This window comes from Solanum lycopersicum, chromosome 8, assembly GCF_036512215.1.
Source record: "Solanum lycopersicum chromosome 8, SLM_r2.1".
Classification (NCBI taxonomy): domain Eukaryota; kingdom Viridiplantae; phylum Streptophyta; class Magnoliopsida; order Solanales; family Solanaceae; genus Solanum; species Solanum lycopersicum.
Window position 1 is genome coordinate 28,105,454 of NC_090807.1, and position 26,246 is coordinate 28,131,699.

The 26,246-nt window shown below is 35.6% G+C and overlaps 1 long non-coding RNA gene across 1 annotated transcript; it reads right to left on the reverse strand.

The window, feature by feature from the left end:
- Positions 1 to 3,893: 3,893 nt before the first annotated feature.
- Positions 3,894 to 20,204, reverse strand: LOC138337739 (uncharacterized). Its single transcript, XR_011211133.1, has 2 exons — positions 19,939 to 20,204; positions 3,894 to 4,398 (listed from the first exon to the last, which is right to left on the reverse strand). It is a non-coding gene; the product is annotated as an uncharacterized lncRNA (long non-coding RNA).
- Positions 20,205 to 26,246: the final 6,042 nt, after the last annotated feature.

The window sequence follows — 26,246 nt, forward strand, 5'->3', positions numbered from 1 at the left end:
ACCTCGGCTCCGACTATTCTATGGTTTGATCTTGAAATATATGAATTGGTAATTACCTTTCCTATTTCAAGTTTTATAATTGAATTTAATCTACTCCGCTGGGATTTAGACTAAGCACCAAGAGGTCTTGATGTGGAGTCCTAAAAGGGTAGTCTCTCGTAGCAACCTTTATTCCGAAACTTGCTAGTGGATCCACTTTAGTAAATGAGGATGTGTACTTATTGTACCTTGGCAAGTATATATTTCTCTTCTTTCGGTATGAGGGTATAATGGATTTCATAATAAATCTCTCATGGTCTTATTGTCACTTAAATCTAAGATTCGAGACATTCATGCTTCTTTCAAGCTTTTGTTATTTCCATCATTTCAAATGCATTGCCTATATCTTACATTTTGATGTTTTACTTTCTCATGCTTAAAAGTCCAAATATTCAATATGTATATATGTTCTAAACCATTTATACAATAATGTTAATGTTAATGTATACTATATCATACTTAGTACATTTCATGTATAAATGCATTCTTGTGCCTACACTATCTCATAAATGTAGGATCTGACGTTCCTACCTCGCACACTCATGACTAGGCATCTATTGGGTGCATTGAGTGATTTAATAGTCCTCATATTAAGATGACCGAGACTCTTTATAGATTTTTCTCTTTTAATTACAGACTTGTATATGATGTTTGAGTCACATCACAATCAGTTTTCTTTTGATGTATTAGTTGACCTTGAAACTTATGTTACATGTCTGCTTTTGTCAAAATCTTTTGACGTATAAAATTTTATCCTTTGAACTCTTTATTTCTATTATCTTATATGATCTATGTTGAGTTGCTTGTCTAGGTCCTCTCGAGGTATAATATTGTAGCACACTACAACTAGAAAAACTAGAAAGAAATTAATACGGGAAATAGTCATTTTTTGAATGAATTTAAAAAACAGGAAATCTTGTTAAGTATTTTAAGTTGGACATTCGACCAACTTCAAACAACCATAAATTCTAACTCAAGATAATTTAGGCGTGTTTCAAGATATTGTATAAAAGTTCATGGAAGAATCTTTATAACGTCGTTCAGTTTGCTTGATTTTGAAGTTCGTATGATTGAGTTATGCTCATTTTAAGTTTAAATATTAATTAAGGAAAGTATTATCCAGATTTTTGAAGGGCATCATGGACTTTTCCATCCCCGTGACTTAATTTTGTTTCTGCAATTAATTAGGGTCTAAACAGATCTTGGTGGTTTACACTTTTGAAAAATAGAGTTAGGGTTTTTTTTTGTTGAAAGAACGCAAAAGGATAATAAAGGAGAAAATACCCAAGATCATTGTTTGTAAGGATTTAGTAGTGGATTCCGTTAAGAGGTGATCCATATGACGTATGTGAGATCATATAGCAATGGGTTAGCTTATTCACATGGAAAACATGTTTATTTCAACATATTTTTGTCCTAAAAAGATTAATTATTTGATGTTCATGATTTGTATTCTAGAATAAGTTTAGTTCTTTAATATGGGAGGGGATTGAGGAGTTCTTGCGAGTTTAATGTTGATTATTATAGTTCCTTTGACTTAGATTCTTGTGGTTATCTTTTGAGTACCTAAATGTAAAGAGATATTGGGAAAAAAATTGCAATTGATCGAATTAAGGTTAGAAAATGAGTTGAAAATTAGTCAGGTTTGGCTTGGAAGGGGCTAGCGCGACGCACCCTTGTAGCGCCAAAGGGGATGGAAGCGACTGATGTGTCCATATATTTGAATCATTCAATGCTATATTTTGATATAAATAGTGTCCTCAATTGCTTATTTTGTATCAATTACTATAATATAACCTTGAGTTTCAGTTTTTTTTTTAGGCATAGCATAAACATTAATTAGAAAAAATAAGAAAAAAGAAAGAAAAGTACGAAGAAATGAAGGCCTGAGTTTTTGAAGATGACCTTCTTAACTTTGAGACACACCGATAGGTCTGAGCATCACCTTATGTTCCAGAGTGCTAAGGTCTGAAGGAAAGGATCAAATAGGCGATTGCACGGATCACTGGGCACATGGACGAAAAGTTCCGCGAAGTAGTGCCTTGTCTCTATATGACTCTTAATAGGGAGATGCTTAGACTAATCACAAATAAGACAATGAAGTGATCAAAGGGTGGATTGCCTATTTGTTTGGCGATACCGAGTAATGCCATCGAGCATCCTATCGCTGCACTAATCTTTGATAAATATAAATACTTTATGAGTGCTTTAGCTTATATATCAAACTATTATTGTTAGGGTACAGAACTATTATATTTATCCCTTTTTTATCTAATTTTTTGAGGGTTTTTAGAGAAGATCTTGAAGACCCAAAGGGCTTACACTCTAAGGATTTAGACTTCAGTCTAAGATTGTTGTTAGTTCTGGCTAGCTACCAGATTAATTGTAATTTGATTTTGATTTGGTTTAATAGTTATGGATAAATAAAATGAATTTCAAGTTACAAATACAAGTTTATTCATACATTTTTGGATTGCTTGAGATAGAAGTCATGAAACTAGGACTACTAAATTGATGGCCGGTGGGTGTGGATCGACATGATGCTCAGCTTGAGAGGAGTTTAGGTTGCTCGATAGAGATCTTAACTCTTAAAGATTATCCTAGTAACAATTATTCTATAAATATTCCATCCAAAGTATGCACTTAAAAATTTAGGTTAACCCATATTCCTATCACATCCCAACAATTTCCCCTCCCTTAAATTAGTTCTCTTGTTATTTTCATTATTTTAACAAATTGTAACAAAATCCCCCATTGATAATTGATGCTTGTGTTACGCAATCATTTATCTATATTGTTTTTATTCGTAAATATTTAAGTTGCGACTAGTTTAAATAATATTACCTTTTTATATATTCTGACTGCCACAACCTTGGGACACGACCACAACCCTTGGTTAGGTTGATATATTGTTACCCTATTGTAGACACTAGTACTAGATTTTTTGTCATTAATTAAGCAAATCTTTAAAGCAGCGCATCTCTAGTAGAGTAGTTTTACTTGAAATATGTAGTTAAGTTGAATTTTCGTTATTTTTAGTTGTACTCTTACTATCCTTATTTATAATTTTGTTTTTCTTGTTTTAATATCCAAAAACATAATTAAAATAGATAGTCATTATAGGTACCACACCGATCATCCCCTTTTTAAATTATGAAACCTCATGAGATCCTTCTCACATTCAAATAAGTGGGGGACAAGACAATTCAGGATATGTGGCTTGTGTTTCAAGAAATGCTACAAATGTGCTTAGGATTAGGAAAGTTAAGTGGAGATTTACTGAAACTAGGACTCCCTGTTATTTACTATTATTATTATTATTATTATTATTATTATTATTTTATTAAAAATGTGAATCTCCTTTAATTAAATCAGCAAATTAAATATTAATTAATTTAAGTAATTCACTAAATAAAATAAATCAATTAAATCATTGCTTCTAGCAAGGTTCGAACCTGAATGGAGCGATAAATTACTTGAAACATTTTAAGTCCGGTTAAGACTCATCCGAGTAAATCTTCGTATTTGGTGCCCTACATGGCTGGACCCAACCATTCCTAGCTCAACTATCTCACAAAGTTAGTTGGCTTGGCAGTTACAGAGGATCAGAGGTATGGTTCTACGTGCATCAATTCGTGTTAGCCTAGTTGAATCTAGGCATTTTAGACACATTCAGCATTGCATAGCATAGTCATTTTAGGGTTGTTAGTCTGACTCCAAGTTCATAACATAACCTCACCACTAGGTTTAAGGTTCCACGTAACTTACCTTCTTAACATCATTTAAGGTCTCACATATCATCTATTCATACATGACAAGGGTGCACTAAGCTTGCCTATTAAAGACATCTCATATACACATATCATTAATACACGTATCAAATAAGGGACACAAGTCTACCAAAACAAGACACAACATACTTTACTTTATCACATGTAACACATCATTCTTTGAAGCACTTAGGAATGACACTTATAATATTTTCATCAATGAAATCTTGGGGGTTTTCTTCAACCTTGGACCCATAGAAAGTAGGGGGATTTATTCTAGTGAAGTCTCTCAAACAGTAGGCCATAGTAGCAACATGTTGATTTTCTTGGGGTACAATCTCTCTATTCGCTTGGGCCGTCATGGATTTAGCTTAAGTAGTGGCAGCTTGTGCTAGAGTAGTAATAGCTTGGGACATTTGGAAAATGTCATCCCTTATATTGCCATCCGTCAATGTATGAGGATTGACCACGTCTCGGTCATCATTGACATCTTGTTCAAGAGGAGGGACTTTATCACCATGATGAGGAACTCCCACATTTGTCATATCTTCATTAAGTATTCATGCCGCGTTCCTTCGAGTATTCATTCCTATAATCACAATAAAAGGATTAGATTCTAAAAGCACATACATCTAAACTCTAGAGCAAAGATATTGGACTTCCAAGAAAGTGAGAATTTCTTAAGCATCATATAGATTCCTATTCATATGTTTTGCGCGCTTCAAAATTATGAATGTAAACCTATATAGAAGTGGTTGACAAAGACATTTACTCAAACATATTCAACCTCATGCTCTTAAACCAACTTTGTCACATCCGAGGAGCACCCGTAAGACGCAACCGGCGTCGTCCTCCTCCTTGAACACTAACACTTACCTCTTAGATTACATCATTACATTCATAGGTTAAAAATACAGAATTTTTTAAATGTTTTCATTACTACTATATGGAGGTTTATATAGACCTCTACATACACTTAATATATCGAGTGAAAAATATACTCTTCGCATAGGAAGATTACTTATAAAGAGCAAGTGAAAAATCAAACATTGGAGGAAATCATATTGTTTATTATATGGACATGAATGCTGATAATTTATAGCCCTTTTTTACTCCCTTAAGTACTCAATATAAGAAATAAATTCGGTGATAAATGGCCTTGTATTTGAATTAGATCATCCTCCGAAAATTCAAACTAATTCTAGATGTTACTTTATTTTATGTACTATTAGAACTTAATAAGAAAAAACTGTTTAATTCACAAAACACATTTTGTTTCAGCAAGATTTATTCAAATATCTAATTTTTTTTGAATTAATGGATGAATCTTTTGCCATCCATAACAAAAACATCCTCTACCTTTGAGTGACATCCCAAAAAAGGCACTTCCTACCCTTGTCCCTTGAATAATAGGCAGAGGTTTTTTCTAGGTTTGTAGATAGTTTGTTAATGGGTAATGTGACAGGTAACGGGCATTTAGAATTTTAGTTAAATAATTGGTCAATCGGAATTGAGGCATATGATTGTGCCACATGAACAAAATGAGTCTTCAGTCAGTGGGAGGGTTAATTTTACACTTAATATTGGACGACGAGGGCAATAATGGACAAAAAGTATAACAAAAGGTATTGACATATCATTTTCAAAAGTTCGGGGGTATATTTTTCCCTTATCCCTTAAATAAACACCCAACCACATTATTGCACTCCTAGATCTTTGAATTTTAGCCACCTAGCAAAAAAAAGTAACAAATTATATATATATATATATATATATATATATATATATGTATATATATATATGTATATATATATAAATGTAGCCATGTGTAACATAGGATTAAGTTATTACAAGCAATCCTAGTTTGAATTAAACTTCAATATAGCAATTTAACGAGCAAAGTTGGAAAAACCCCCAAAATTGAAAGTGTTCTTCACAAACTATAGTGTTTCTTTCCCTAAGGATAAATAAAGAATTACCAACTATTTATTAAGACTCGAAATTTCTGATATCTTAATTTCTCTCTTCTTTGTACTATTTAAGATATCCCTAAAATCATTCAAAAATTAAATGTGTGATCTACTTGGTGATGTTCGTGGTGCTCACAGATCATGTAATCTTTCTCCAGATTGCCTTTCTCTTGATTCATATATTTCAACCTCAGTTTGTGAGCTCGTCCAAGTCCTCCTTTCACATTTGGCATATCATCGAGTACCACCTTCGTTCGTCTTCAATTTTGTCATGTATTGTTCTTTTAAGTGACGATCATCATGTTTTCCTTTCTTATTTGGCGAGTTCGAATTTCCCTTTTTATTTGTTGACCTTTCCCAATTAATTCAAGGGTTATGCACTGTCTATTTTTAGGAGTTCATACACATGTGGCGATCTACTCTTCTTTCTAGGTGATCAACAATATGGAGTTTACACTTCTTTATACATTTTTGGGCATTCTTTCATACATTCATCCTTGGTTTTTTCCTTAGCCTTCATAGCTGCAAAAATTGAAAACATCATTAGAATAGGAAAAAATAAGGTATTGAGGATACTAGTTATTGAGCTAAATAGTCCTTAAATGAGTCCAAATTTTACCATTTATCACATAACATGACCTAAAGGCAAAAATATTGAGTCTATTCTTTTATGACTATTATGTCTCAATTTTTACTAGATTTACGCTCTGAGGGACCGTGTAAAAAATTTTATTATTAAAACATGGTTTTGTGAAAGATATACAATTTCATGATATCTTTAGGTTTTCAAGATATTTACCCTTAAATTCACTAGGTTTTCCATTTTGATAGATCTAATGCTTTTTGTAACGACCTATTTAGTCATTTTGAGCAGCAGACTTCAATTCTAGAAAAACTGGTAGAAACGACGGACCGTCATGGTCACGACGAATCATCGCAGGGTCTCGTTTCAAAACACTTAGAAAATCTAAAATTGGGTATTGAAAATCGACTCTCTGAACTTCGTGACGGAATAGCAGGACGGACCGTCACAGAGCCTTCAATGAAAATCCATTCTATGAACCTTGCGACGACCTGCAGGACGGACAGTCGCAGGCACGACGGGCCGTCACAGGCTGATCACTAATCTTCGGTGGAGGTAGGTTATGGTTTTCATGCTATTCGTAGTAAACTCTTAATAGTGAATGATATGTGTTAGAAGTATTGTGAACCTTCTATATGCTTAATTGTATGCTTGCATGAATGATGTGATTATGTAATTATGAATAAATAAGCATAATGAAGCTATTGAAATCTCAAATCTTGAAAAGAAACCCTAATCTACTTTGTTAATGATGATGCCTTGGTATAAAAGAAGGCTTGATGAACGAAAGTAGTGAGATTAGGGGATCGGGTGCCAAGTTCCGGTACCAGGATAGAATATGGATCGGGTGCCACGTTCTGATAACAGGATAGTATATGAGGATCGGAGTGTCACGTTCCGACACCAGGATAGAATATGGATCGGGTGCCACGTTCCGGTACCAGGATAGTATATGAGGATCGAAGTGTCACGTTCCGACACCAGGATAGAATATGGATCGGGTGCCACGTTCCGGTACCAGGATAGTATATGAGGATCGGAGTGTCACGTTCCGACACCAGGATAGTATATGGATCGGGTGCCACATTCCGGTACAAGGATAGTATATGAGGATCGGAGTGTTACGTTCCGACACCAGGATAAAATATTGATCGGGTGCCACGTTCCGGTACCAGGATAGTATATGAGGATCGTAGTTTCACGTTCCGACACCAGGATAGTATATGGATCGGGTGCCACGTTCCGGTACCAGGATAGAATGAGGATCAGAGTGTCACGTTCCGACACCAGGATAGTATATCGAGGAGCGGAGTGTCACGTACCGACACGAGGGGAATAAAGATAATGAATCTTGAAAGATGTTAATATATTCAATCTAATGAACCGAATTCTCAAATAAGTATGATGAGGAGGTGTGAGTCCTCATTGATGTGCTTGGTGTTGTAACCAAGGGTTATGGTAACTGTAAATGCTGTATGTGAAGGATATTAGTCGATTTTATGATATTGCTTAATATATACTATTTTCTATTTTGAGTTGGCCGATGATATCTACTCAGTACCCGTGTTTGTACTGACCCCCTACTTTTATGTTTTCTTCTTTGTTATTTGTGGAGTATAGCAAACGTGCCGTCGTCTTCAACTAAACAGTAATTCTAGCTAGTCTTCGTCACACCGGATCTTCAGGGTGAGCTAATGCTTCTATCTTGGACTGGACTTTCTTCCTTCTGTCTTGATGCCTCGAAGTTCCGGCATGGACTAGCTTTTACTTGTTTTAGCTTTTAGAATACTCTTAGTTTAGTCATTTGATCATAGATGTTCTTGTGGTGATGACTTCTATATTTTGGGGATAATGATAATTTTTGAGTTATAGAAGTTGATTATTGATTTTGTTAATAAGTTTTAAGTCTTCCGTATTGTTTTCTATTTATTATGTTTGAAATGTTAAGGTTTTGATTGGTTGGTTTGCTCACATAGGAGGGTAAGTGTGGGTGGATGTCGCGATCCGGTTTTGGGTCGTGACAAACTTGGTATCAAAGCATTAGGTTCGTTGGTCTCATCACACAAGAATGAGTCTAGTAGAGTCTTAAGGAACGGTAGGGGGACGCCTTTACTTTTCTTTGAGAGGCTATAAGACTTTAGGAAAATTCCATTCTTTCTTTCCTTCTTTCGTGCTATTACTTGAGTCCAATTGGTATCTAGGTGATACAAATTGGTATCTGACCATCTTCACTCTATTTCGCGGATGGTTAGAACTAGAGCAACGACTGCGCCAACACCAACATCGGCAAGATAAGAAGCGTCTAAGCCAACCACTAGGGCTGTAGCTCGAGGAATAGTAGCGGCAAGAGACCGTGGTAGAGGTCGTGGGAGGACGTCCTCTAGAGGAAGAGGACGAGCACCTAGCTCTTCTGATATTAGGGCAGTGACTCCTCCACCGACTGAAGAAGTAGTAAGAGAGGGTGAGGAAAGGGAAACTGAGCAAGTGCAGAATGAGGAACTACCACCCCAACCTACCCCAGAGATGATAAATCAGGTTCTTGCTTGTCTTAGTGGGTTATCTGATCAAGGTCAAACACCTCCAGTGTTTTCTTCACCAACACCTCCGGTTTCAAAGGTACAACATGCAGCCACTATGGCTCCTCGTATGGATGCGTCATTGGACATAGGCACGTTTCAACGTCTGACTACTGGGCCCATAATGACAAGTGATCAGCATGAACTTTTCAGTGTGTTTTGAAATTGAAACCTCCAGTCTTCAAGGGCGCTGAATCTGAGGATGCTTACGATTTTCTGGTTGACTTTCATGAGCTACTACACAAGATGGGTATAGTAGAACGGTTTGGTGTTGAGTTCGTGAGTTATCAGTTTCAAGGGAACGCAAAAATGTGGTGGCGGTCACATGTTGAGTGTCAACCAACAGAGGCGCCACCTATGACTTGGGCGTCATTCTCTAGCTTGTTTATGGAGAAGAATATCCCTCGGACATTGAGGGATAGGAAAAGGGATGAGTTTTTGAGCCTAGAGCAAGGTAGGATGTCGGTCAATGCATATGAGGCTAAGTTTCGCGCACTATCCAGATATGCCACTCAACTTTGTTTCAGTCCACAAGAGCGGATTCGTCGTTTTGTGAAGTGGTTGAGGTCAGAGTTGCGGATTTCGGCCTTACAAGTAGCGGCTACGGCAAAATCCATTCAACAAATGGTTGACTTCGATGTAATTCTGGGTATGACTTGGCTTTCTCCAAATTTTGCAATCTTGGATTGTAATGCTAAAACTGTGACGTTAGCCAAGCCTGGGACAGATCTGTTAGTGTGGGAGGGTGACTACACTTCCAATCCGGTTCGTATCATCTCCTTTCTTCGTGCTAAGAAAATTGTTAGTAAAGGGTGTTTAGCCTTCTTGGCACATCTCAAGGATGACACTACCCAAGTGCCTTCGATTGAGTCGGTTTCGGTGGTCCGTGAGTTTCAGGATGTGTTCCCTGCAGACCTTCCAGGCATGCCACCGGATAGAGATATTGATTTCGGTATTGACCTTGAACCGGGTACTCGCCCCATTTATATACCCCTTTATAGAATGGCTCCCGCGGAGTTAAAAGAGTTAAAAGCACAACTTCAAGAGTTGTTGAGCAAAGGCTTCATTAGACCAAGTGCATCTCCTTGGGGTGCTCCAGTTTTGTTTGTGTAGAAGAAGGATGGGAGTTTTCGGATGTGCATAGACTATCGGCAGTTGAACAAGGTAACCATAAAAAATAAGTATCCTCTTCCTCGCATTGATGACTTGTTCAATCAGTTACAAGGTGCTTGCGTCTTCTCTAAGATTGACTTGAGATCCGGTTATCATCAATTGAAAATACGGACAACGGATGTGCCAAAGACTTCTTTTAGAACCAGGTATGGGCATTACGAATTTGTAGTGATGTCTTTTGGTCTTACGAATGCCCCTGCTGCGTTCATGAGTTTGATGAACGGGATTTTTAGGCCATACTTGGACCACTTCGTGATCGTATTTATTGATGATATACTGATATACTCTTAAAGTAAGGAGGAACATGAGGAGCATTTGAGAATGGTATTGGAAATGTTGAGGGAGAAAAATATTTATGCCAAGTTCTCTAAGTGTGAGTTTTGGCTAGATGCAGTGTCCTTCTTGGGGCACGTGGTTTCCAAGGATGGAGTGATGGTGGATCCTTCTAAGATTGAGATAGTGAAGAATTGGGTAAGACCTACTAATGTGTCAGAAATAAGGAGCTTTGTTGGGTTAGTTAGCTACTACCGCCGATTCGTCAAGGGATTCTCTTCTATTTCTTCCCAACTAACGAACTTGACTAAGCAAAATGTTCCATTTGTATGGTCGGATGAGTGTGAGGAAAGCTTTCAGAAGCTCAAGACTCTGTTTACTAATGCACCAATTCTCACCTTGCCAGTGGAAGGTAAGAATTTCATTGTCTATTGTGATGTATCCTATTCGGGTTTGGGTGCACTACTAATGCAAGAGAAGAATGTGATTGCTTATGCTTCAAGACAATTAAAAGTGCATGAACATAACTATCCAACTCATGATTTGGAATTGGCCGTGGTAGTGGTTGCATTAAAGCAATGGAGACACTATTTATATGGGGTTAAGTGTGAGGTCTATACGGATCATCGTAGCCTACAGTATGTCTTTACTCAGAATGATTTGAACTTGAGACAGAGGAGATGGATGGAACTACTGAAGGACTACGACATCACTATTTTGTATCATCCGGGGAAGGCGAATGTTTGTAGCGGATGATTTAAGTAGAAAGACGGGAAGCATGGGGAGTCTAGCTCACTTGCAAGCTTCTAGACGCCCATTGGCTAGAGAAGTTCAGATTCTGGCTAACGACCTTATGAGGTTAGAAGTAAATGAGAAGGGAGGATTGTTGGCTTGTGTGGAGGCAAGATATTCTTTGCTTGACAGGATTAAAGGAAAGCAGTTTAATGATGAGAAATTGATCCGTGTCCGAGATAAAGTGTTGCGAGGAGAGGCTAAGGAAGCACAAATCGATGAGGAAGGTGTTTTGAGAATCAAGGGAAGGGTATGTGTACCCCGAGTTGATGATTTGATCAACACTATTCTGATAGGGGCTCATAGTTCAAGGTATTCTATACTTCCGGGTACAACCAAGATGTACCGTCACCTAAAGCAACACTTTTGGTGGAGTAGAATGAAACGTGATATTGTGGATTTTATTGCCAAATGTCCAAACTGTCAACAAGTAAAGTATGAACACCAAAGGCCCGGAGGAACACTTCAGAGAATACCCATTTCGGAATGGAAATGGGAGAGAATCGCAATGGACTTCGTGGTTGGTCTTCCAAAGACAATGGGTAAGTATGACTCTATTTGGGTGATTGTTGATAGGTTAACTAAGTCTGCTCATTTCATTCCGGTCAAGGTGACTTACAATGCAGAGAAGTTAGCCAAAATCTATATCTCAGAAATTGTTCATTTGCATGGGGTTCCACTATCCATCATATCAGATAGAGGTACGCAGTTTACTTCAAAGTTTTGGAGAACATTGCATGCTGAATTGGGTACTAGGTTGGACCTTAGTACCGCGTTCCATCCTCAGACCGATGGTCAGTGTGAGCGAACGATTCATGTGTTGGAGGATATGCTTCGCGCATGTGTGATAGAGTTTGGAGGCCATTGGGATAGCTTCTTACCCTTAGTGGAGTTTTCATACAATAATAGCTATCACTCAAGCATTGATATGGCTCCATTTGAAGCATTGTATGGTAGGAGATGTAGGTCCCCCATTGGTTGGTTTGATGCATTCGCGGTTAGACCTTGGGTACTGATCTTTTGCGGGATTCGATAGAGAAAGTGAAATCTATTCAAGAAAAGCTTCTAGCGGTGCAAAGTAGGCAAAAAGAATATGCAGATCGAAAGGTTAGAGACTTAGAGTTCATGGAGGGTGAACAAGTCTTGTTGAAAGTTTTGCCAATGAAAGGGGTGATGCGGTTTGGTAAAAGAGGCAAGCTAATCCCAAGGTACATTGGTACCTTTGAAGTACTTAAGCGAGTAGTGGATGTGGCTTATGAGTTAGCCTTGCCTCCAGGGCTATCCGGAGTACATCCGGTATTCCATGTGTCGATGTTGAAAAGATACCATGGGGATGGAAACTACATTATCCGTTGGGATTCAGTTCTGCTTGACGAGAATTTGTCTTATGAGGAGGAACTTGTTGCCATTCTAGATAGGGAAATTCGCAAGTTGAGACCAAGGGAGATTGCATCCATCAAGGTGCAATGGAAGAATCGGCCGGTTGAAGAAGCAACTTGGGAGAAGGAGGTCGATATGCGAGAAAGATACCCACACCTATTTAGAGATTCAGGTACTCCTTTTCGCCCTTGCTTTCCTTCTTGTGATCGTTCGGGGATGAACGATGGGTAAATTGGTATCTATTGTAACGACCTGTTTAGTCGTTTTGAGCAGCAGACTTTAATTCTGGAAAAGCTGGCAGAAACGACGGACCCCACGACGGACCGTCATGGGCATGATGGACCGTCGCAGGGTCTCGTTTCAAAACATTTAGAAAATCTGAAATTGGGTACTGAAAATCGACTCTCTGAACTTCGTGACAGAATGGCAGGACGGACCGTCATAGGCGTGATGGACCGTCACAGAGCCTTCAATACAAATCCATTCTCTGAACCTTGCGACGATCTGCAGGATGGACCGTCGCAGGCACGACGGGCCGTCACAGGCTGCGTAATCCCAGTTTGGGTCGGATTTCTTTATACGTTTTAAGGGACGTTTTGGACTATTCCTGCCTTAATTATAAAGTTAGTGGGTTAATGTTAATAAGTCTAATTACTTGGGGGTTAAAAGAGTTAACCTTAAGTTAATTAGTGGGGTATTATTGCCATCTTTTATTCTTAATTATATACTATTTAAGGAAAAAGAAAGAGGGTTTGAATAAAGAAAATAGAAAGAACAAGAAGAGAGAGAGAGGGTCGATCGAGAAGGGGAAACACAAAGCTTTGGAGAAAATTTGCTTGCTTGATTACTAATCTTCGGTGGAGGTAGGTTATAGTTTTCATGCTATTCGTAGTAAACTCTTAATAGCGAATGATATGTGTTAGTAGTATTGTGAACCTTCTATATGCTTAATTGTATGCTTGCATGAATGATGAGATTATGTAATTATGAATAAATAAGCATGATGAAGCTATTGAAATCTCAAATCTTGAAAAGAAACCCTAATCTACTTTGTTAATGATGATGCCTTGGTATAAAAGAAGGGTTGATGAACGAAAGTAGTGAGATTAGGGGATCGGGTGCCACGTTCCGGTACCAGGATAGAATATGGATCGGGTGCCACGTTTTGGTACCAAGATAGTATATGAGGATCGGAGTGTCACGTTCCAACACCAGGATAGAATATAGATCGGGTGCCACGTTTCGGTACCAGGATAGTATATGAGGATCGGAGTGTCACGTTCCGACACCAGGATAGAATATGGATCGGGTGCCACGTTCCGGTACCAAGATAGTATATGAGGATCGGAGTGTCACGTTCCGACACCAGGATAGTATATGGATCGGGTGCCACATTCCGGTACAAGGATAGTATATGAGGATCGGAGTGTCACGTTCTGACACCAGGATAGAATATGGATCGGGTGCCACGTTCCTGTACTAGGATAGTATATGAGGATCGGAGTGTCACGTTCCGACACCAGGATAGTATATGGATCGGGTGCCACGTTCCGGTACCAGGATATAATGAGGATCGGAGTGTCACGTTCCAACACCAGGATAGTATATCGAGGAGCGGAGTGTCACGTACCGACACGAGGGGAATAAAGATAATGAATCTTGAAAGATGTTAATATATTTAATCTAATGAACCGAATTCCCAAATAAGTATGATGAGGAGGTGTGAGTCCTTATTGATGTGCTTGGTGTTGTAACCAAGGGTTATGGTAACTGTAAATGCTGCATGTGAAGGATATTAGTCGATTTTATGATATTGCTTAATATATATTGTTTTCTATTTTGAGTTGGCCGATGATATCTACTCAGTACCCGTGTTTGTACTGACCCCCTACTTTTATGTTTTCTTCTTTGTTATTTGTGGAGTGCAGCAAACGTGTCGTCGTCTTCAACTCAACAGTAATTCTAGCCAGTCTTCGTCACACCGGATCTTCAGGGTGAGCTAATACTTCTAGATTGGACTTGACTTTCTTCCTCCTGTCTTGATGCCTCGAAGTTCCCGCATGGACTAGCTTTTACTTGTTTTAGATTTTAGAATACTCTTACTTTAGTCATTTGATCGTAGATGTTCTTGTGGTGATGACTTCTAGATTTTGGGGATAATGATAAGTTTTGAGTTATAGAAGTTGATTATTGATTTTGTTAATGAGTTTTAAGTCTTCCGCATTGTTTTCTATTTATTATGTTTGAAATGTTAAGCTTTAGATTTGTTTGTTCACTCACATAGGAGGGTAAGTGTGGGTGCCAGTCGCGATCCGGTTTTGGGTCGTGACACTTTTACATATGGTTTGAGCTAAATCTACCCTGACTTGTACATTGTTTATAATTTTTATTATTCCAAAACACATTTTGGATAGATAGGGGATCTTTCATATTTTCTTTTTTCTATTTTGAGTCTAATGAATCATTCTTGATTTCCCTAGGGGATCTGTAACACCTCTAAACTTATGAGACCGGAACACAACAAAGATGGGTGAATCACGAAAGGGTTCACGTATCGTGAATGGAATCACTGTCCATTGACTTATTAATGGTTCAAACCTTACCTAGAAATGGTGGACCATGAGACCCTTCATAGGTTTTTGACAACCACATGAGTCTTACTAGTGCTCGTGGTATGATATAACCTCTCAGGACCTAACATCAGACCACAGTGCTCTCCACAGGTCATAGTCGGGACGACAGGCCTTGGGAGTGTCCGTGGACATGATAAAAGCTAACGCAACTGAGGGACCGCGATGACCTTCACGGTCTGTGGTCCTCCACATTTTTCGTGGTAGGGCTCGTGGACAGGACCCGAGAACTAGTAGCGACTACTATCAGACCACGACCCAGTCGACAGGTTGTGGTCCTTATAACGGTCCATCAATAGGACTGTGGTTAACCTCGACATATTTAAAGTCAAAGGCCATTTGGTCTTTTCACCTATGCATAGGAAATCTAACTATGTCGTTTGACCCCTAAACTGCTCAGTTTTTGTAAATTTTAGAATCATAACTTTGAAATAAATCATTCACAAAAAATATATCAAACATTAAGGAAAACGTGGAAAATAGGCAATATCTTTCTCAAGAATATGCATCAAGGATTTTCCAGATGCATCTTCATAGACACCCTAGGACACTTGAAATCTCTGCTCTAATTCCATGTTTCTTACAACCCATTTCTACACCCTAGACCTGAATGACACTCAAGAATCATTGTTTTCCCCATGTGAACCCTGATCTTAGCATACTATAAGAGGAGGAATAACTTAAGCATATGCAAAACCATAAAATTAAATTAAATTCAAATACTCAGCTTTAGGATAATCTGAAAAAATATTGAATAAATAACTCTGAATAAAAATAATATATTAAACTCACCATAAATAGGAAACTTAAGTCCTTAAAAGTTAAGCAAAATAAATGAAAATACTTCTGAAACACTATTGTTTATCTATAAAGGCTCTTAAAGAAAAATATGAAAGTCAGGGCCAGACCCACGACATTTTATTAACTAATATAATGGAAAGAACAAGTGGAACTCTCCAGAAAAAATAGGTTCACCAAATCTAACTCAAACTAGATATCGTACCAACGAAGCGTCTGTTGATTATCCTAATTACCTATATCTGCATCATGAAACCATAGAGGGTAAATGGATCAGTGTATGAAATGTAATATCATGTAAGAGGAATTTTAAATAATAACATAAGCTTGAACATGATTAAAAAAGAAACATACTTACATCATCTCAACACACCCAACTAACTCAACTTAGAAATATGATACTCAACTATAAGATAAGATATTCACCTCACTAAAATATGGCTCAACTTAGTAATAGGATACTCGACTATTAGTACTCAAACTCTAGATACTAAACTCAATACATGGTAAGTATAAGAGACGCAAAATTTGAATGTTTTTAAAATAGTAAAAATGACTTCAGTGAATTTAGGAACACTATATACTTAGTTTGTATGCAAGGACACAATATAAATTTGTTTGTATACAAAAATAAAAAATGAAATTTATGGATATAAGAATACAAAATGAAATTTGTGTATATAAGAATACAAAATGGTCTCAGTAGGAGTGTCTCTAACCGACAATCATCATTTATGAGCTTTGAGATGATACAACGTTTTGCCTCACGCTTCTTAGGGCATCTTATATTTTGTCGGGGGTATAGAACCTAACCACTAGGTGGATCCCATAGTCTATACTAAAAAGCACTAAGAAATCATGTGAAAAGTATGAATCTGTTCTACCTACGGTGTCTACATGGTCTATGGGGGCTGTGAGTTGTATGACCTCTTTTTCATATCAACATTCAATACTACTCAAATAATATAACTATCTCATATGTTAAAAACATAACTCTTTCTGTGATTTGAAATAATTACTCAAAACACAACCTAAAGACTCTAGGAAATATGTGTTTCCTCTCTTGCTTAAACATGAAAATATTTACTCTTTACGGAAAAACTAACTCAAATGCTCTGCTAGAAATCAATGTTTTCTTTAATGTTTGAATTTAAAAACAGTTATTCTTTGGAATACATATTCCCATACACTCTTTTGAGAAATACAACTTCACTTACATAACTCAAAACTAAAGCCTTGAAATAAGTTTAAAATATTTGTTTAAGACTTTTTAAAACAGGGTTCATGCCAAATTAAAGACGTGAACGACTCAATTTAAGGTTTTCTATGACCATAGATAGAACTCAATACTGGAACTCAAGAACTTCAATAATACTACTCATTTCAAGAATTCTCAACTGAAAGGGTTCATGCGGAGTTAAGAGCATCAACTACTCAACTCAATGACTTAAGGATGCTTTTTATATCAAGAACACTCAACTGATAGGGTTCATGCAGAGTTATGGGCATGAACTACTCAACTCAACAACTTCATGGATAACATGTAACAATCCCATAATTAGGAATATAGTGTCAAAAGTATTATGAACTTAATGCTCAAAATATAGAACTTGAAGATACTACTCGTCTCAAAGATATCCAACTTATGGAGTTCATGCGCAATTTATGGGTATGAACAACTCAACTCAAGGGTCTACATAAATATATAGTACTTTCGTATACGACTCTCCTCAATCTCATACTTACATCCTCAAAACATTGCTCGAATCAATAGTTATCCTCAAAGGATTAACAATTAAAATCGACGACTTTCTTCAGCTCTACTCTTAACTCTCTCTTTAATATGGATAATGGATTGAAGAGTTATGATTAATGATATGAAGAATATCATAATTATAAGGTAGAATCAGAAATACATTATCCTTTTTCTCATTCTCAATTTCTCTAGTCTAATAATAAGTAACTAGAAATTGTAGAAGACTCTTCAAAAAGACTCAAAAGGACTTACCCAAAAATGTTCTAAAGGACTCTCAAGACTTGACTCTCAACTCTACCTTGAATTTTATTTGGGAACTCAAGGTTTTTATTTGTGATAGGAATCATCTGGTGATGTTTAGGAGTATTCTGATATTGTTAGACACAAGAAACAAAAAAAATCATTGTCTATAAGCAAGTCCGTGATGAAGAGATTGTCACGCCATGAGGTTACGCCCTAGACGTGGACATGAGATCATGAACACAACTGATCCCAAATAAACCCTACTTGCATAATCTTGAGTATACTATAGATAATAAACATATGAGGAAGCTTAAAACATGAAGTAAACTCTAAAATGATGGAGAAAACTCATACACTAAACATAATATATATAAATCTAAGAGTTTTAATACAAAAGACATATCATACTCAAATACTAAGATCAATCTAATTATGTCTGGAATAAGCTAAATCTAAGGTGAAACATTAAGTAACCTTAACACTTGGGGAAAATTTAATTTCATTGGTGAAATCCCATACAAAATGAAGGATCGTTCGAGTCTTAGCTCAAATTTTTTTGGGGTGTTAAAAATATACATGTTCCAGTTAAGGAAGTTTCATCATCAATACATTAATGTTGCATTTTTAGTTAGTATATCATAATATCTATACTAACTAATATTTGTTACCACGTAAACTTTTATATAAGATAATATAGTGTTTTAGTTATAATGACTGATAAGTTTAAATTATTATTTTATAAATTTTGTGATATAAAATTCCCGCGTGATGCACGGGAAAATTTTCTAATTTGCAATAAAAAGAATGGGAATTCTATCTTTAGGACATGCAAATGGTTTTTAAAGTGTTTGATAGTTTATTTTGGGATATCCAAATAAAATTGAATGGTTCAACAATCATCATGTTATTTATTAAGTATGTTCAGTATGAAATATAGGTAGCATTTGATAATTATTTTGGGCAAGTTTCAAACTCACTTGATCCCTTAAAAAAATACCTCCATTAAATTTTTCAAACCCAAAAATAGAGTATATTGTTCCGGAACCATGCTACTATGTTGCTGGTAGTCATAGCATTAGTGGAGAACTTTGTAAAACTTCTTTTCCATGATAAATATTTAGTTTGTGTTAGGATTAAAAATGGAGAGTTGTAGCATGTCAAGAAAGCAATGACATGGAGGTTCAAAAATAAAGGGAGATAAGTGTTCTTGAAGCAATTTATCTAAGGAATATAGAATTCGACCAAACATTATTACTTCAATGTTAGGGAATTTGTTTTTAATTTGTGCCTTGTTTTGATAATAGGTTGTTGTGTCGAGGGTCTTGGAAAAAACAAACTCTCTATTTCCCAAAAGTAGTACAAAGGTCTGCATACATCCTATCCTTTCTCTCCATATCCCGCTTCGGGGTTTACATTGGGTATGTTGTTATTGTTGGTTTGTTTCTTCTTAAAAGATACTTTTTGAAAATAAAATCTTTTCATATTATCCTTTTTAAAGCAATTTTTTAAATCAATATTTATTTCAATGCAATCCTTCTATGGGTCCGGGATACGAGACACTTTATAATGAGCGACACACATCTATAGTATACCCATAACACCTGCTAAAGCATAGGAGTAATGGCATAACAGTTGATTATTATGAAGAGTCTCATATCTAGAACCTGCGTGCATGGAAATAAACATTAATTTAAAATAATTAATATCTACAACTTAAATAAGATTAATAGAAATGATTTTAGAAGAAACAAAACTATGATAACAACTACACACAGTGTAATCCCACAAGCGAGATATGGGGAATGTAGAATGTTCGCTGACCTTAATCCTAACACTCTAGGGTAGAGATGTGTTACAATCAAGACACTCGATGCAACAACGTATTATCAAAGCTGGCTTGAAATAAAAGGAATCACAAGATAGAATTATCGTACTTTGAAGTAATGAAGGATTACCTAAACAAATTGTTTCAACAAGTCTCATCTCCCATTGTTTATGAACCAACAACTTGCCCTTTTTGTATCGAACACAAATATATTATATAATGAAGACAAGGAAATGTTAGCAACTAGTACATTAATGTCATCACTATATATTGTATAGTAGCGTAGTTCAGGATCAATTTTCTCTGGTTTTTGGGTTTTACAGTTTTAAAGGGGTGAAATGAGTTTGAAACTGGCCCAATAAACTATCAACTACTACATATGTTTCAAATTTTGGTTCTTAGATTTTGACAGATGGTGGTTTCCACCATCAGGCTAGAAATCCTTATAGATTGTCATTGTCTTTGATCAGTTGGATTTCCTTGAATTTTGCAGATCTTTACAAAGTTTGTTGGATTTTGAAACGTTCGTCATGGACGGATGCAGTTACCAAAGAATAGTAGGTTCCTTTTTAACCTTATTTTTGTATTTTCATATTATCAATAATAATTAACTATTAATGAAAGAAGAACAAAATACATATCCACAAATTTCTGATATCAAGTACACTAGTAAAGAAATCATTAAACTACTTTAAAATTACCTTAGCGGTATATTTCATAGTTTGTGTACAAATATGTTTTCCACACCACACATGGGCAGCTGTTGTTCATGTAAATATTTATATTATTTGCTATGAATTTGATATGTTCATTTAATCGAAAATTTCATTCCTCTTCTTCCAATTAAAAATCAACTTCATTGTTTTTTTATTTACATTTTTATAAAAAAATTACAAAATGCATTGGAGGAAGACTATCAAGATTAGGTCACCCCCTAGAAGAGGTGGTAATACTAATCAAGCCTTTGATTAAAGAGAGATATGCTCTACAATTGATGTTACAACAAAATTGATTTGATCCGATGGTCCACAATGCTCTATTTTCCTTTAGGGTAAAGCTCAATCCCTTTCATGTAGCCATCAATTTACTATCCAAAAGAACCACAGACGTAGATTATATTCATCTACCACATTTAGATCAAATTCTAGTATTTCCTTACCACTGCTGTACAAATGGAACCATGTACCTAATGTTTTTCAATGATATGTCTTTTCTATGCTACTTCCAAAAAATTGTGCCACTATAACACAACTGCTGTTCACACCTAATACATACAATCAAACGCAATCATCCTACTGAAATAATTACGTGTAATGAATTAATCTATGATTTTGCAAGTACAACTTGTTGATGTGTATTAATTAAATTCAAACAGTAAGAACGATATTAATTGATTGATGATATTAATGTCGAGATCTATTATAGACTCTTATTCTTCTATATCCTCGAAATCTAGATGATGAAAAAATACATTTATTTTTTTATTGATAAGAAAGTTACGTAGTTACACACCTTCCTTTAGTCGTGTGACTTCACACTTACACTTATCAAAAAAATACTCATTTGTATCTAAACAAACAACAAAATTTAAAAAACAAATTATAGTGTATATAAATTAAATAAAAGGTTAAGAATATTTTAGAAAAAAACTTTCTATAATAGTTTCAGAAAGCAACAAAGAGAGCTTAATAAACAATTAGTCTCTTATATTTTCAAATTCAAACATAAAGAAGCTACTGGGCATTGATAAAATAAATTTAACAAATATCAAGTATTTGTGCTTGCTACATCATGGTGAATCCATTACAGTTTAGTTATTTATCCTTCTATTGTACGACGATTGCAATGGTTTTGATGTTTTAAGTACAAACTAGAGTTGTGTTTGATCACACCTTCTTTTTGCAATTTTATAGGAAAGACATATCATTGAAAGACGGTAGGGACGCGGATCGACCCTTGTACTAAAGTTGTAAGGAAATACTAGAAATGTATCTAAAGATGGTCGATGATTATAAACTATGCTTGAATTTCTTTCGGGACGTTGATTACAGATGTTGCATGAAAATAATCTAGCTTTGTCTCAATGGAAAAGATACCACCATGAATAGCAAGAATTAGGAAAAATATATTTAACTTCTAATTCAATCATACTTTGTAATATCAATTGCAGAGAAGGTTGCGTATTTGGAAAACGTGTTTCTTATATTACTACTCATCAAGGTACAAATCATTTTCTTTTTGGTGTCTTAGTTTGGATGATCTCAACTTAACGCATGATGGTCATTGTGGACTGTTGATAAAATCTTTAAAACCAAAAAAGCTTATTGTGCATAAAATTAAGTAGTGTATATTTTCAAGAATATGAGAATGAGGCAGCATATTTGAGATATATAATTTTAACTACTCATTTCTTCCTATCAGAACCATCAAAATCAATTTTTACTTTTGGCCAATATGTAATAATAAGTCAATATTATAATTATGTAAAATATTTTCTCAACCATGTAATCATTCGAAGAAAGTTCATCATTTATGCCAAATAGAAAATGACAGAGGTTTTATCATATCATATATTATTATAAGTGGGAAGCTCTAACCTAAAAAGTTGAATTACCATTTTTCCCCTCCACCAAATTAATATAAATTAATTTATTTTTTAAATACTAATATTTAATCACATAATGATAGAATATGAAGTCTAACAACTACACTTTAATGTTTTAGTTATCACATTAAAATTATAATTAATATGTCATCCTATACATTACTATAACCTCATCAATATTACCATCATTGACTCATATATTCAATTAGGAATAATCATGTATCAAATCTAAGACTACACAAATAATACATAGTCATAATCTAACTTAATCATCTAACAACATCATTAAAAGAACACATACTTTCAATTAATCACATGTATATAGATATGCTCATACTTCACATAAATCAACTACATAAGTCATCCTAATACTTCAATTAGTGCCGACAATTCTATGATCATCATAATACATAATATAACGCTGATGAGGCCACATCAATTGCAAGTAAAGCACATAGCACCGCCACCATAAGTGTACCATACAAATACAACATAATTGAAGTGTTATTAACATATAATTAAGGGAATTAGGGCAATTTACAACCAATCCGTTATCTCCACTTTATTGCATACAAAAATTATCCAATTCAATACCATAAGGCCCTTACCTTCCATGTCTAAATCATCCAATTAAATTCCATAAGGCCTTACCCATGGCCATGACCATCAATGCAATACATAAACTACAATAATGACCGAAACTAGGTAAATTAAATGTTGATTTATCAATCTAAGACCAATTGTACATCAATTGAATCCAATTATTACATTATTAAATAGACGATTGAAAACTACACTAGAATTCATAAGCATTAGAACAGTATCACTGAACCCATAATATAGTAAAAAACATGGGTTCATAAATTACATGGATTCATAGGTTAATTGAGTTAAAATTATAAAATTAACATAATTAAATCAATATTAAATTCTTTAAAAACATTAATGAAAGAACCCATGGATAGGTTTCAATTTAGAAAACTCACCTTTAAAGAATTCTTTCAAAATCACTTCGAAATTTGTCTCCTTGATGAATAGAGTTTCAAGGATAAAAAATCATATCTTATTTATTCTAATCAACAAATTTGATGAACAATAACAACCCAAATCTCTAATCTAATATCTTCCATGAGTTTTGGCTTCAATGGAGTTCTATAAAATTTCATAGGTATTTTGGGTTTTTATTTGAATATTGAATTCACCGAGGTGTTTAAGAATTATAAACACGTCTAATAAACCACAATGAACCTTAGGAAACCGTCCAATCACTTATTTGTACGTGGGGTGAATTCACCACTTCACCCCTGGACATTACAGTAAGCTTCTCAAGAAGACAGCATCACAGACGACTGCCCATCAATGGGGTGTCAAATCATAAATAGACAATCATGTCCTCCGTAGATGGGTTCAAAGTATGGAAAATGGGAGCTTATAATCCTAGTCTAAGTAATCATCGACGCCCTCCACCTACGGGGCGTTGAGTAGGCAACGAACCATTGATTGCCATTTTTAGGTGGGACTCCATTTGGCGGTTTTTGCCACCAACATGTGTCCGCCCTCAAGGACCCTTGGATGGTCCTTCGGGATTTTATCACGGACGTTTCTAACCCAAAATTTCCGTATAAGATTTTAGAACCTCCCACAAGAATTTCATCAAAAAAAACATAAAACTCGACAAAATATGTGAAGAAACACAAGGTCGTTCCAACGCAAACCATTAGAACGTCATGGACATTTGGCCTCCAAACATCATGAAGCTTAACACACAGCATATAAACACTATAATAAATGATATAATGACCTTATTAACTCATGAAACACACAATTTAGGAACATAACCATACATGAAGCACATAAGTGACTTGGTCATTGAACATCTTTGTCGTCCCTTGACGTTTCACTGTTAATAGAGATTCAATTTGACAACTCATTAATATACCTAACACTTCATAAAACACACAATCAAGGACAAAAATCAATTCCATATCATTAAAAGACAACACAGTAAGGTGTTAGAAATAAATCTACAACTCATTGTGTCATTAAACTCATATCCTTCATTTTAAATAGCAAAAGATCATTTTATATTCTTTTTAATGATCATATAAATCAGTTTTAACCACCGTACATTAATTTTCAACCAATGAACTAATTAGTCAAATTTTGAAAAATCTCACAATGATTAGGTATCATTACAATGAATTATGCAATTTTTCTAATAATGCAACTTTTAGGCAACTCATGATAGAAACATGATAATATGCAAGATAAAACCATATAAACACACTTTACAACACATTCATAACTTCATAAAATTCACAATGCAAGGATTCCATTAAATTAATTTCACCAAGACCCCTAAAAACAATGCACATGCAACATACTTCTATGACTTTCTACGGCAAGCTTGAGTGAATAGAAGAGATGAAACAATCAAACAAAACTCATTTAATCACCATACTTCACAATATAGAATGAACTCATAACACTAAAGAGATAAATACAAGAACTTACCATCATTCATCAACATCATCCGACTTTGATCCTCTAGTGTGGAGTGCATAGGAACGCCTCTTATTTTGAGTATCATGTTTTGGAACATTAGGAGCAACTTGCTAACCCTCTCTTCCTCTATAAGCAACGGTAGGAAAATATCAAACCTGATGATCATCAAAGCAACCACTAGTACCGTCTAGACACTTCCCACAATGTTTCTTTCTACAAGTAGAACAAGTAGGCTTGCCATCTTGAGAACAACCTTCTTTCTCAAGTTTGACTTTAGGAGTACTAGGTCCATCTTGAGTTTGATCCCTCTTCTTGAACCTAGGTTGATATATCTCACTTGGTCAACTCTTATAAAAATTTAGACATCCTCTTAAGTTTGGAATCTTATATGGATCTAGCATACACCATAAGTCTAGCTTAGGTAATATAATTGTGTAACATGGCCGTATGGCAGTGTCCTTTCACAAGGTCGGCAACACCTGTCCCAAACCTATTCATCTCATTCGTAGGGGTTAACGTCAAATATGGATCATATTTATACAACATAGTGAACTTGAAAGAATACTCTTCTACACTTATGTTGCCTTGCTTGAAATTAATGAAATCATTAACCTTACTTCTCTCCTTTCACGGGGAAAGTACTTTCCAAGAAAAGCTTCCTTAAACTCTTCCCACTCTATAGGACCCGACTCAACTGAACTATTGCCAATTCAATGTGTGTACCACATTTGAGCAAAATCTCTAAATTGATAAAAAACCAACTCCGCTTTTTCCCTAGAAGTCACTCCCATAGCATGCACTGTCTTATACATCTTATTTAGAAACTCTTGGGGATCCTCTCCTACATTATAGACAAGAAAGATAGAAGGATCCATCCTCACAAAATTTCTCAATATAGGTGTCATAGTTCTCTCCACGACATTCACCATAGGTGCAAGACCCATATTCACATGGGTAGTCAAAGCTCGGGCTATATCCAGTAAAGTCTATCTAATCTCACAATTGGTCATTTCCGTGGGAACGATCGGAACCTCGTTACCTTGACCTCCAATAGGGATTTGATCACGATGAGGAACTTGCTAAACTTCATCAACTTGACGATGAATCTCCTCATTCATATCATTCTCCTCACCTCTTTTACCCAGTGTCCTTCTCGTATTCATCTTCCTAGAAACACAATGAAAACCATAAGAAGAGAGTACTCATAACTTTTACTCTACGGCACAACAAAATATTGATAAATAAAGGGAAAATCTATCGTGCTATAGCCTATCGCCCATAGATGTGTCGCGACTCACACCGATGCCAAGACTTTATTAGATGTGGCT